Below are 12,683 nucleotides of genomic sequence, written 5' to 3'. Positions count from 1 at the left end.
ACTTTTCCTTTCCTGAACCCGTAGCCTGCCAACCCAGTACAAACCATAGAGAATATGTTGCAAATTGCTTGGCAGTAAAGATATATGATTTGTGGTTCAAACTCTGCATTAGTCAAAGAATTATGCAGTTGGATCACACAGATATGATCGTCCATGGGCCATCTGGCAAAAGCTGTAGGAAACCTATCACCAGATTAAAAGAGCTGCAGTGGTTGCCTATTTGCTTTTGGGCCTCATTTGGAGTTTGGATTATTACCCTAAGTGGGTTAGAACCTGGACTGCCCATTCCAATATGAGCCTTTTGACAACTGAGATCATGGTTTTCTCTGTTATCCTACTTCACAGCCTATCACATGGTGGGTGAGTTAGTTGAGTTTGTTATCTAGTAAAAGCATTCCTTTATGACACTTATTTAATTGCTATATCACATTTTCCCACAAATAAACTCGGGACGGTTTACAATAATAAAAACATAGTTAAAAACAGTACCCCTCCCCACACCCTCTGCTAGGCTAACTGCACTGTGATGTTTTAAGGGGCCTTGAGCCTTTGAGGAACAGCAGCGTACAAATCTGAACGTGCATGCATACATAAAATGATCTAAAATAAGGGGAGGAGCCAAGGAAAAGGAAGGAGGCCGATATAGTTTTAGAAAGTCATGGCTTCAACCATAAATCTGACAGAAGACTATTGATCTACTCATTTTTGTCAACTTACACCTAGATTTGGTTGTCAGTCCCTGTTCTTAGAACAATATTTTAAAATGTTTGTGACAGATTCTATTTTATATTAGTTTGGAGGTATATTTTTTACAAATACACTGCTTTTAATATTTGCTTTTGAAAAATTGTGCTGCTTTTCATTGAATTTAAATTAGTTAGTGGAATTTAAACTACTGGATAATTTGATTGCAAATAAAAGAACAAAGAATTTAGACTTGTGCACTGTTTGGTTGTTTAATTTTCAGTTACTGCTGTGTATTTCTACTACAATGGGCTCCCCACAGCATTGATAAAGCTGTTCTGACCAAGCAGGAATATCAGGGCTTTCTCAGCCTCACCCACCTCACAGGGTGTCTGTTGAGAGGAAAGGGAAAGTGACTGTAAGCTGTTTTGAGCCTCCTTCGGGTAGAGAAAAGCGGCATATAAAAACCAACTCTTCTTCTTCTTCTTCTACAATTTCTGTTTTAGATTTTAAAATTGTTTTGGATAAACTTGTGAGAAAGCAAAGGCTTTCTGCTTTCTGAAATTGAATAATCAATTCACAAACAACAGCACAAACAAGTTGTAACTAGTTGTAACTATTTGTTCATATTTAGTCCATGTAACAGCAATTATGCTTCCCTTAGGACATCATTTTATTGTCACGAGGTTTACATTCTTGTTGGCCACTTTTGGAAAATATGGCATGAGACTGCAAATTACAGCTGTCTCAAATAGGTGCACCAAAATAAATAAATTTTGTCATGAAGCAAATCTGCCCGTTCCCCAGTAATCACACCAAGATTTAGTAAAGATCTTAATTATTTCATTGAATGGGAAAAAATAACCATTCCTCTCCCAGAAGCAATGAGGCTAAGCTGAAAGATACATGATCAGGTAAGAGGTGAAGCATCATGCTTCCCACTTGAAATAGAAATTGAAGGGGGTGGGGGATGATCTGGGGGCTTCCTGTTTATTTCCCCTGATTCAATAACCAGAACTGGCTGAGAATAATAGGCAAAGACTGGCAGCAATCAAGCTACTTTTAAAAAGTGGGGATGTCTCTAGACTTGTGCCACTAGTCTACATTTTTCATAGCCTCATTTTGAAAAATTGTATAATGCTTGTTGTTTTGATTATTTATTTGCATGTGTAGATGCTGTATCTAACACAAGTGAAACTTCTACTAACAACCTTTTATTAATAAAAACAGAAAACTAAGGGGGGAAGGGCAAATAGAGTGTGGGAGAGCAAGAGTGTTCTGTTATGGGAAAGAGCTCTGATGAATGCCAGAAAGAAAGAGAATCCCACACATGCTGGAGAAATTAAGTGCTAATTCTTTTGTGGCACAGGATTTATTTTTGGTTCAGAAGATATCCAACTCTTATTATTCCTCCTCAGAGGTTTCACAAGGGCAGCCTTATCCATGGTTCTCGCTCCAGCACTTTAAATTTTGCCTGACAGTGGCATAAGAAATATTCAGAGCAGTGACATGAGAGGGCAACATTTTAATTTTTTTAAAAAAAATGTTGCTCAGCACAATACAAGTCTATAGTTGTAGGTATCCTCTACAATACGCTTCCCATCACTGAAATCTTCAAACTGGCCCCCCACATGTAACAGGAGAAAATATCTTTGGGAGGGACCACCCGGTTAGGAACTCAAGCTGTAAGTGTCATCCGGGTAAGTCCAGTCGAGTTCAGAAATGGCCTATTAGGTGGCTTTGTATTTTTGTTTAAATTGTTCTCTCTTGTCTGAATAGGACAAAATAAAGGGAAAATGAACAATAATAGAGCTGCATGAGATTTTGAAATATATGAATCTATAATCATTTCCCTAGGTTTTCAATAGAGCTAAAAAGTAAATATCAAACCCCTTAGGATGAGTGAACTTTAAGTCTTCTGCCTCGTTCACCCCGGACCTCTTTTTTAAAAAGCTTTCTTGCATCCTAGCAGCCACAATACAGCATTTAAAGTGATCTGAGAGCCAATTCTTGTGTGTTGGGTCATGAACTAGTTAGAACTAGTTTTAGACTGGCAATTATTTATTCCCTCCCAGCTAGTTTCAGAATCCCCCACACACATTTTTTTATACATATTTAACTTTCTTTTGTGTGCTCAAGGTTACGAGATTCCATGCTGTCATTCCATTCACTCTTTCTGTTTTAAAATAGAAAAAAAACCCAGCACTTTTCTCTACCTTTCATTCTTCCCCCTTTCCTTCCAAATGTGGCAAAAGTAACAAATCAAAACAAATCAACATAATTTCAAACTGCAATAATGTATAAATGCTGTAATAATATCAGTAATCACAGGATATATCTGATAGTTTGGTGCTTCCATGAAACAGATGCAGTTATTAAAAGTACCCACTTTAACACTAAATGGTCGTCTCATCCAACAACTGACATACATCGGGGATAGGGTTGGGGGGTCAGGGACTAGGGCTTATGTGAAACTCAGAAGGACCCTTCTAGTGACACAAAAGATCTTCTATATATCCAGCAAGTATTTATTTTTCAGTTTTCCAAAAAACAGCATCAGTTACATAGTGAACTGCTTTGGATGCTAGGCTACAGAGCTTGCAATGGAACATGAAGGGATGTTGTTTTGGGGGAAAAGTTAAATACTCCACTGGTAACAGCAATAACAAAATACGAATGTCAAGCTGCTTTCACAGGCTATGGTGACTGAAATGACCCATGGGTGGGACAGAAATGTGTGTGTGAAAGAGAGCGAGAGCTGGGCAGAGTAAACCATGAGTTGGAAGTCATCTTTGTGACTGCAGAAAAAAGGCTTTGTTCCCCACCTGCACAGGAGAGTGGTTGACTCCCTACGTTCCACCAAGTTCTCCCTCCTGCTCCCCCCAGGTTTGGGTAGGACTGTGACAAAGTAAATTTGGCTTCAAATAGGAACATCACAGCACTAGAAAGATAAATGTCCATTTCCCATTATCCAATGGATTGAGGACATTACATCCCTATTAATTTTTGAATATATGGCATATCATACATTCGTTCAGTTTATATGCCACCCCTCACTGTGATGTCAATAGAGATGACAATTGCATATGGACATATTTTTTAGATATTTGGAAAACTTTTATAGATGCTTATGTGCAGACTTGCCACCATTATTGTTTTTTTGTGCTTGAAGTTTTAAATTATTTTTAAAAATTAAAAAGGAATATCTAGAGAATCAGACTATTTTGTTTCCAGATGAACTACTACACATGTGAGGCTACATTCAAATGGGTAGCCGTGTTGGTCTGAAGTAGCACAATAAAATCAGAGTCCAGTGGCACCTTTAAGACCAACAAAGATTTAGTCAAGGCATGAGCTTTCGGGTGCAAGCACTCTTCCTCATGACAGTGGGAATATAATAATATAATATGTGAGGCTGGAGCTGATAGCCAAATCCTCTCCTTCTTTCTTCATTGGAAAGCCCTAGTACCTTGCAGACCTAGAGGTTTTAGAAATGTATTCTCTTATTTTAAGTTATAACACTTTTCAAAGTAGTGTGTACTCTGGTTTCTCTTCAGAAAGTAAAGACAAAAGCAAATTTTAAACAACTAAAATTAGATGTATGATCTGTAAGAAAACGGGAAATGTCAAACGGGCATCCATCCATTCCAAAGAGCAAGGTTTTATGTTGCCTCACAAGAAGGGGGCCAGGGGCAGTTCCTGTGGGAAGGCGTTAAAAATACTGGGGCTGTAAGAAAGAATGCTGTGATTCTTCTGGAGACCAGCAGGGGCGTACGACGGAAGTGTCAGCAGGATCTTGTCTGCAGAGCTGAGATGAAAGGGCTGATATAGGATGAATGTTCATGAAAATAATCAAGTCCCATTACAGCCATTATAACATCCAAGCTCAACACCAGCATCGTGAATTGGCCTCCAGAGAACTAGCAGCTGCTGTAATCATCTCCAAATAAGCTTTATGTGGGAATTCTGGCTTAAGTAGCAGTCTGTGCTAATTGCAGTATCTGAGCTGTCACAAAGGGCAGCACCCTCCCCACAAGGCAACTGCAGTAATCTAACTTGAAGCTTACCAAGACATGAATGTCAGCAGCTTGACTTCTTTTTCCCAGTAATAGATATAGTCAGCATATCATTTGAAATAATGATATAAGACTCTGTAGGCTCAACTGTTACCTGCAACTGCACAAGTCATGCTGAATCCAACTGTAATTCCAGATCTATTAATCTTCTTCTTATGGGAGAAATCTACCCCATCTAGAACAAGCAGCAGTCTCTTCTGCTGTGATCCATCATGATCACAATGCTCTGGTAGGGCCTTTTCATTCCAGTAGCACTGTTGAAATGTTGGTGCAAAAATGTGCATATTAAAACTCTCCTCTGCTTGGTGTTCTTTGATATTTTCGCCCCTGTGACGCTCATCATTCATCAGCAGATTTGGTTATATATGATGTCACTGTTGTTGAGGCAGACTAGCCGTACTCTCTCAGTGGGATGCACCTGCCATTTAAACTCATGCAATGCAGAGGAATGAGGTCGGCATTTCAATGTGCACTTAGACGAGCTTCTGACTGCCAACAGCATTTCTCCCTACCACATGCTTTTCAACTGGGAAGTATATTTTGATTCCAGTGTGGGGGAATACCAGCCAAGCTCAAGAGGTCCCGAAAGGGAAAGGTACACTTCCTTTTCCTTGCCAGCCATTCTACTGCAAATAATTCTGTACTGTTTGCCAAAGGGGTGTGAAAAAGGAGGCTCATTTTGTCAGAAGGTGAAAACTCTCCGCCCATGCAACCTTCTACAAACCAAAGAGCCATGAGAGCCTTTGGAGAGTGCTCGGACAGAGAGGCTGCTTGAGAGCTGTAGAGAGGGGCTTAATGGGATTTTATTATATTGTGTATGATCCTCGTTTGGACCATGCAGGAGAAGCAGGATATAAATAGTTTAATTAATATATAAACAACAGTGGATATTGCTTAACTAAGCAGTCCTCTGCATCTTGGTTTTTTGACAAAGTCTGGGTCTAGGTAGTTTAAAAATGAACGAAGTATGGGAGTTTTTATTTAACAATGGTTTGGGCTGTTAGAACAAATAATGGCAAATGATTGTCTCTACCCACAAACATGCACATAGATTCTATCCTGTTCTGCTTTTGCTCTCCAAAGGGAATCACTGCATAACATTAAAGCTAGACCTCATAATCCAGGGGGAAATTTAGAACTTCTTTGGGCTTTGAAGCATTCGGTGGGCATTTTCAAACTTAGCATTTAGCTTTAATAAGTGGGAACTTTCTTTTTGGGAGGAGAGGCCAGCTGATTGAAAAAAAGAAATACCAGTTTCTTAGTGTGCTTACTATGATTGTGTAATCATGGAACATAAATAAGAGGGTCTCAAAAGTAATTTAATGGGATACATGTCTATAAAAAGTAATTTAATAAGATGCAGGTCTATACATACCCGAAGGACTGCTAAATCTTTTATGAACCCATTGAAACATTGTAGCCATTTTTGGAGGCCCTGCTTCGGAAGCTCATCCCTTCTGAGAGTAGGTGGGTGGCAACCCAGGAAGTCATGGCAACAATGATCTAGAACTCTCTGTCCCTGGGAAGATTCTTCTGACCCCTTCTGTTACCATCCTCTGCCAGGTGAAGACTTTTTAAAATTTCATTTAGGGTGATTTTGCATCAGCGGCACCACTCTGGGCTGCCGCTGGTGCCTTGCATGCTCTGCTGCTTTCTCTGTCCCCACAGGGAACACATTTTGCCAGTGGGCCTAGTTCCAAAGGACGCAGCTAGGGCGGAACGGTACCGTTGTGTGGTGAGGTCAGTGTGTGTGTGTGTGTGTGGGGGGGGGGGGTTATAGGAAGGTGGGAGTGCGTGAGAACACACAACCAACTTCCTTCCAAAAAAAAAAAATGCCCCATTTGGCTCCTGAGCCTTCCTTGTATAGGGGGTAGCCGGGGAAGTCCTAGCTCTTCCACGTCCACATGGGCCTCTGCCAGGCTAGGCCCTGTTGGCCCGCAGAGCATCTCCTTAAAGTGGGGCAATGGGGACCTAACACACACTGGGCCCAGGAGCGGTCCACCCTGGCAATGATGTCATGTGGAAGCAGGGATTAGCCCCACTGCTATATGACTGCCCTCCCAGCCTTTTCCACCCTTGCGGAATCGGTATTCTTTTAGTGATCCCTCCTTTCTAGCCAATGTTTTTATGTTTTGAATGTATATTAATAACTGTTTTGTACGTATTTAACTATTTTTAAACTGTTCTAAAAATGATTTTAATTATGTATGATTTGAAAGGGGATTGATTTTAATGATTTTATAATGTAATTTTGTTATATATGTTTTGTTGCTTGGCAATCCTTAAGGCAGGATACAGATTTTGTAAACAGCAATAACAATCTCTGTTGCATATTCACTGATAGATTATTTAAATGCTTTTAGCTAGCCTCAGTCAATGAATAAAACAGAAGTAAATAATAATAATTAAAAAAATAATATAAGCTATATTAGTATTAGTTAATAAAGCAAGTTCATACATCCATACTATACACCTGAAATTTTCTTTTGTAAATAAATCTGTCTGGGCACCTATCTAATATTTACCCAGCAGTATCTCCTTATGTTTTTTTTTTTTTTGGGGGGGGGGTCTGCTGTTCTGTTTGTCTTTCCTGGTGCAGTCAGGCTCTCCTTAATTTTTTTCAATAATATTGCAGTTCTTCAGCACTCATTTTAAAGATAGATGGAATTTTCCCCCTTCATAAAGCAGAACATTGTGTCATTGGAGTTGGGAGGGAGAGAGGGAGAGAGAGAGGGAGAGGGAGAGGGAGAGAGAGGGAGAGAGAGAGAGAGAGAGAGAGAGAGAAAACGCTGGATGTGATTTCAAAAAATGTCAAAATATGTCAAACGCAGATACCACTCAAGGGTTTCATTAACTGAAGCTTTGGTGATAAGTGTCATCTTGTGAAAGACCCACCCATCTCCCCCAATGCATTACCAAATGTACTAATTTCCTTGCTGAGCTTGATGTTTATTGTATAGCTGAAATTGAAAATGGTCGGTAATGGAGTGAGCTTCAATCCAAGACCAATTCTGAATCTAAATTACTTGCTTCTTTCAATAGCATCGACAGAGGAGAGCTTTGTGCACCTTGTACCTAATCAACCCTTACTGTGACCCTAAATTCAGCAGTCTTCAGAGATTAATAATAAAATCCTCAGTTCAAACAATTATTTGCCCTGAACAAGTTGGCCATTTCTTATGCTGGAAATGAAAGAATGTGACATTTTTCCCCCTTTTTTAAGCTCTGCATGTTGCGGACCTCCACATATTTTTGATCTACGACCTGCGTGTGGCTTTACAACTATAGATTCTCTCCAGTCTGTACTACATTTTTGGAGAGATTTTTAAAAATCCCCAACTTTTGGATACTCCAGTTTTAATCTAGTTGTAATTATATATATACACATACATCTGGAACATGTTCTGAAATCTGGGACCAAAAAATCACTTTTCAAAGATTATAAGGTTATGCATTTTAAGTCAAAGTAATTATGAAGAGTTTGGAATAATATCTTGTCAGACCTGCCTGTTTTCAGTGTGGATGATCTACACCAGGCAATGCATCTTTAATCTGCTCAACTTTGGGTTAATGTACATCCTGGGTATATGAAGCAGCCAATTACCTAGAGATGGATGGACAATTAATTAATTGCAGTGTTCCTACCTGGGTCAAGGTTCTTTGAGACTAATTGAATGCACTTAAGTGAAAAGAATTAATTTCCTGTAATTCATTCAGACTGATGCCCAGTACAGGCTTCCATACTATTTAGTGGGTGGGTCTGAATCCTTACCCACAAAAAGATGATACATAGATTGTTTCTGCCCAGTACTCAAGGCTGTACACATAGTTCTCCTTAGTGGAAGCAGTTGAGATATGCAGTTACCAACCTATGATTGGCATTACCTTCTTTGACAATGCCAATCATTTTTCAGGGCATGAGGGTGAGGATTTTTATAGAAGCCAGATACCCTTCCCTCTTCCCTTAACAGATTATTGGTTTGGTACAGCCAAATCCAAAGCTCCAAGCATTTGTTTGGAATATGCATAAGTCTATTGATCCAGGCACAGAACTACATTTGAAGGTCGCATCAGTTCTCATTGACTGAAAGCCTGGCTACATGCTCTTATCACAAACAGCTCCAACACACAAGAAATTACTCTGCTGAGAATTCAGAAGGCTCCCTCATCAACAGGCACAAAAATCTGGGAGGAACCAAAGTCATACTTGCAGAAAAGAAGGAACCTTAACTTGTGGTTATATATTTTCTCTTATCCCTCCTTTTAATAGTTAATTTTCCTGAAACTGGGGGGAAGGCAGTGAAAATTGCCTGCTGGAGGTAGATAGTTGCTCTTCCCTTACTGCATGGGTTGCCTTGGAACTTTCTATGGCTATTGGTACAAAAATTCTTTCATATAGTAAACACATCATGTAGCTAGGTTCTGTATGAGCCTATTCTGGAGAGAGGACCTCTTGTAATATGGAGATATAAAAGGTAAAGGTAAAGGTATCCCCTGTGCAAGCACCGAGTCATGTCTGACCCTTGGGGTGATGCCCTCTAGCGTTTTCATGGCAGATTCAATACGGGGTGGTTTGCCAGTGCCTTCCCCAGTCATTACCGTTTACCCCCCAGCAAGCTGGGTACTCATTTTACCGACCTCGGAAGGATGGAAGGCTGAGTCAACCTTGAGCTTGATTGAACTCCCAGCCTCATGGGCAAAGCTTTCAGACGGCTGCCTTACCGCTCTGCGCCACAAGAGGCTCCCTAATATGTAGATATGACCTCTTCTAAAACATCTGAGTATTCTCACAGTGTTAATGCAGAAACTTTACTCATTACAAATATCTGGATGTCATCATGGCTAACCCAGTTTTAATTTGGGCACCTTTGACAGCATATCACACAGTATGTAGGATCATAAAAATGAACTTCAGGTATTTGTAAGTAAATTCAAGAAATGTACTGTCTTCCTAATAGTAAAGTGTCAAAGCCTAAATATGATAATAAATGCTGCAGATCTAGCCTACAAACAGACCAGATGATTTTCTGCAAACTCAAGTCTACAGAAAAATACGAGTCTGTGAATTACTTGAAGGGGAATGGGAATCCCCTGACAAGGAATAGAAATGTTCCTGGTGGCATGGAAAGGGCTTATAGAATTTTTTGGGGGGGGGGCATTGGAAGATCCAAATTGTTGCCCTCTGTGATTGTTGATAGCCCCCCAGCTTGTAATTGTTCCATTGATAATAGATTTATACAACTACAACTGGTCCTATACTCCAGGAATCAGAACAACTATCAAACTAGATAGATAGATGATAGATAGATAGATAGATAGATAGAGAGAGAGAGAGAGAGAGAGAGAGAGAGAGAGAGAGAGAGAGAGAACAAAGATGAAAATATTGTTTGCAAAATACTGATCAGAGATTTAAATAAAATATATTTAAACTAATATCCTGTTACATCTAACTGTTGCATGCTTGCCCAAATAAATATTCAGTATATCATAAATGTGCCAAATATCAGAGCCTAATGCTAGAAAATAATAATCTACTTTCAGTGGATCTAGAACAAAGTGTTAGCAGAGTTAATGGCAGTGACCTGCAGGGTCTTCTTCTCTTCTTTGTACACCAGACATTGCTTATTCCAACACAAAGACTGAGTTCAATGTCACCTTTAAGACCAACACAGTTCAATTCTGGATATAAACCTCCATGTATATGCACACTTCTTCAGTTACATTGGCCTATTCTGCACACAATAGATAATGCACTTTCAACACACTTTAGAAGTAGATTTTCCTGTTCTGCACTGGAAAATCCAGCTGCCAAAGCACATTGAGAGTGCATTATCCTATGTGTGCAGAATAGGGCATTGAGATACATTTCAGTGAATCTGGTCTTTATTTACAGTAGCACGGAACTGAACTGTTTCTTGAGAAGCCCTGCTGGATGTGAATCCATGATATTAAATGCACTACTGGTGGGAGGTCGGGGTTTTTAGATTGCCACCAGTTATTGTAGGTTTTTTTATTGTTTTACTTTTTATTTGAGTTTTTAATGCTTGTAACCTACTGTGAGATACTTTCTGATAGTGGTGGGAAACAAATACAAACAATAAATAAATAAATAAATAAATGATACTGTGAGTCTTTCTGGTAAGAGAAAGTTGGGCAGTTTGTTTAGAATAAGAAAAAGAGTTGCTTTTTATACCCTGCTTTTCACTGCCTGAAAGAGTCTCAAGTGGCTTACAATCCACTTTGAGATGCCTTCAGGCAGTGAAAAGCAGGGTTTAAAAAGCAACTCTCCCCTTCCTCTCCCCACAACAGACACCCTGTGAGGTATATGAGGCTGAGAGAGCTTCTGACAGAACTGCTCAGTCAGAACTGCACTATCAGGGCTGTGACTGGCCCAAGGTCACCCAGCTGGCTGCATGTGGAGGGGTGGAGAATCAAACTCAGCTCGCCAGAGTGTAAACCACCACACCACACTGGCTCTCAATTGATGGATGGAAACAAATATAGAAGAAGAAGAAGAAGAGTTGGTTCTTATATGCCGCTTTTCCCTACCCGAAGGAGGCTCAAAGCGGCTTACAGTCGCCTTCCCATTCCTCTCCCCACAACAGACACCCTGTGGGGTGGGTGAGGCTGAGAGAGCGCTGATATCACTGCCCGGTCAGGACAGTTTTATCAGTGCCATGGCGAGCCCAAGGTTACCCAGCTGGTTGCATGTGGGGGAGCGCAGAATCGAACCCGGCATGCCAGATTAGAAGTCCGCACTCCTAACCACTACATCAAACTAGGATATTGGACACAAGGAAGGACAGTTGAGAGTCACATCCCTACTCTGCAATTTATTTCTAAAAAGAGTTTGACTCACCCCTAGTGTCAATATTTGTCTTTGTAGATTTTACAAGTATTCTGTGCCAAAGGAAGCATTCAGCAGATGCTCAGTGGCATTCAGTTTGCTATTATTATTGCCACACTCCTTTGCTGAATATTGAGCCCCAAACAACTAAATTTAAAACACTTAAGAGAAATGACATTATTAACAATCCATTGCCAAATATGTAGTCTTATGTATGTGCTAAATATAATGGATATTAGCTAGAATTTGAGATTTCAAGTACATTAATTTTTTGAATGCTTGGGCATGCCCACTTTTCACCTTTGCTCCAAATCTTCTCTTTTTTGTGTAATTTCAATATCCATTACCACCCAGCAACATGAAGGGGCATGTTGAAGAGGTTTTCTTCAACTCTTCCCCCCCCCTCTCTCCTTTGATCCCCATGTTCAGTCTGTTACCAACTCACCACATTTACTTGTGCAACATTTTAAAAATATGTATCTTCCTTTGTCACCTCAGTGAATCTAGTCTCTTACCTTGACTACCACAGTCTCTTCCTCTCAGGCCTTCTACTGTTGAACTTTAGCCACTCTGTTGTGAATTCTGCCACCAAAATAATTAGAATAATAGAATCATAGAGTTGGAAGGGAGGTCCAGGGTCATCTAGTCCAGCAGAATGCAGGAAATTCACAAGTACCACAGTGACCCCCATTCCATGTCCAGATAATGTTACCCCCAAAACCAGAATCCCTGGCCAGTCTGACCTGGAGGAAATTTGCCTCCTGACCCCAAAGTGTTGATCAGCATTTCACTGGATATGAAAGAAAGGGCCAAAAGAGCCAAGCACCGAGACAATCCTGCCCACTCACAATCTGCTAAGACTGTCATGTCTGTGGTGTCTCTAACTATTTGAACTGGCTTCTACTCAATCCTGGCTCCAGCACAAACCCCTCCATAGCATTCTAAGCTTTCTACTGCATTTCCTTATTCTGACATGTCCTTACCGGTTTCCTTCGGCTCTACCACCATCAGTCATCCAAATGTCTCTTGTTCCATCATTCAACTATATCCTTTCTCTCTTTTGCCTGGAACTGCTT

The 12,683-nt window shown here is 40.2% G+C and overlaps 2 long non-coding RNA genes across 7 annotated transcripts in view; one reads left to right on the top strand and one right to left on the bottom strand.

Moving 5' to 3' along the window:
* LOC143842954 (uncharacterized) overlaps positions 1-12,683 on the top strand; it is a 461,327-nt gene that overhangs the window by 199,991 nt on the left and 248,653 nt on the right. The gene's annotated exons all lie outside the window — the stretch shown is intronic.
* On the bottom strand, positions 2,355-6,232 carry LOC143843650 (uncharacterized). The gene is made up of 3 exons (XR_013233631.1): positions 6,136-6,232; positions 4,855-5,014; positions 2,355-2,455 (listed from the first exon to the last, which is right to left on the bottom strand). It is a non-coding gene; the product is annotated as an uncharacterized LOC143843650 (long non-coding RNA).

The sequence above is a fragment of the Paroedura picta genome, chromosome 8 (assembly GCF_049243985.1).
Source record: "Paroedura picta isolate Pp20150507F chromosome 8, Ppicta_v3.0, whole genome shotgun sequence".
Taxonomy (NCBI): domain Eukaryota; kingdom Metazoa; phylum Chordata; class Lepidosauria; order Squamata; family Gekkonidae; genus Paroedura; species Paroedura picta.
This window is presented reverse-complemented; position numbering and strand designations above follow the sequence as displayed.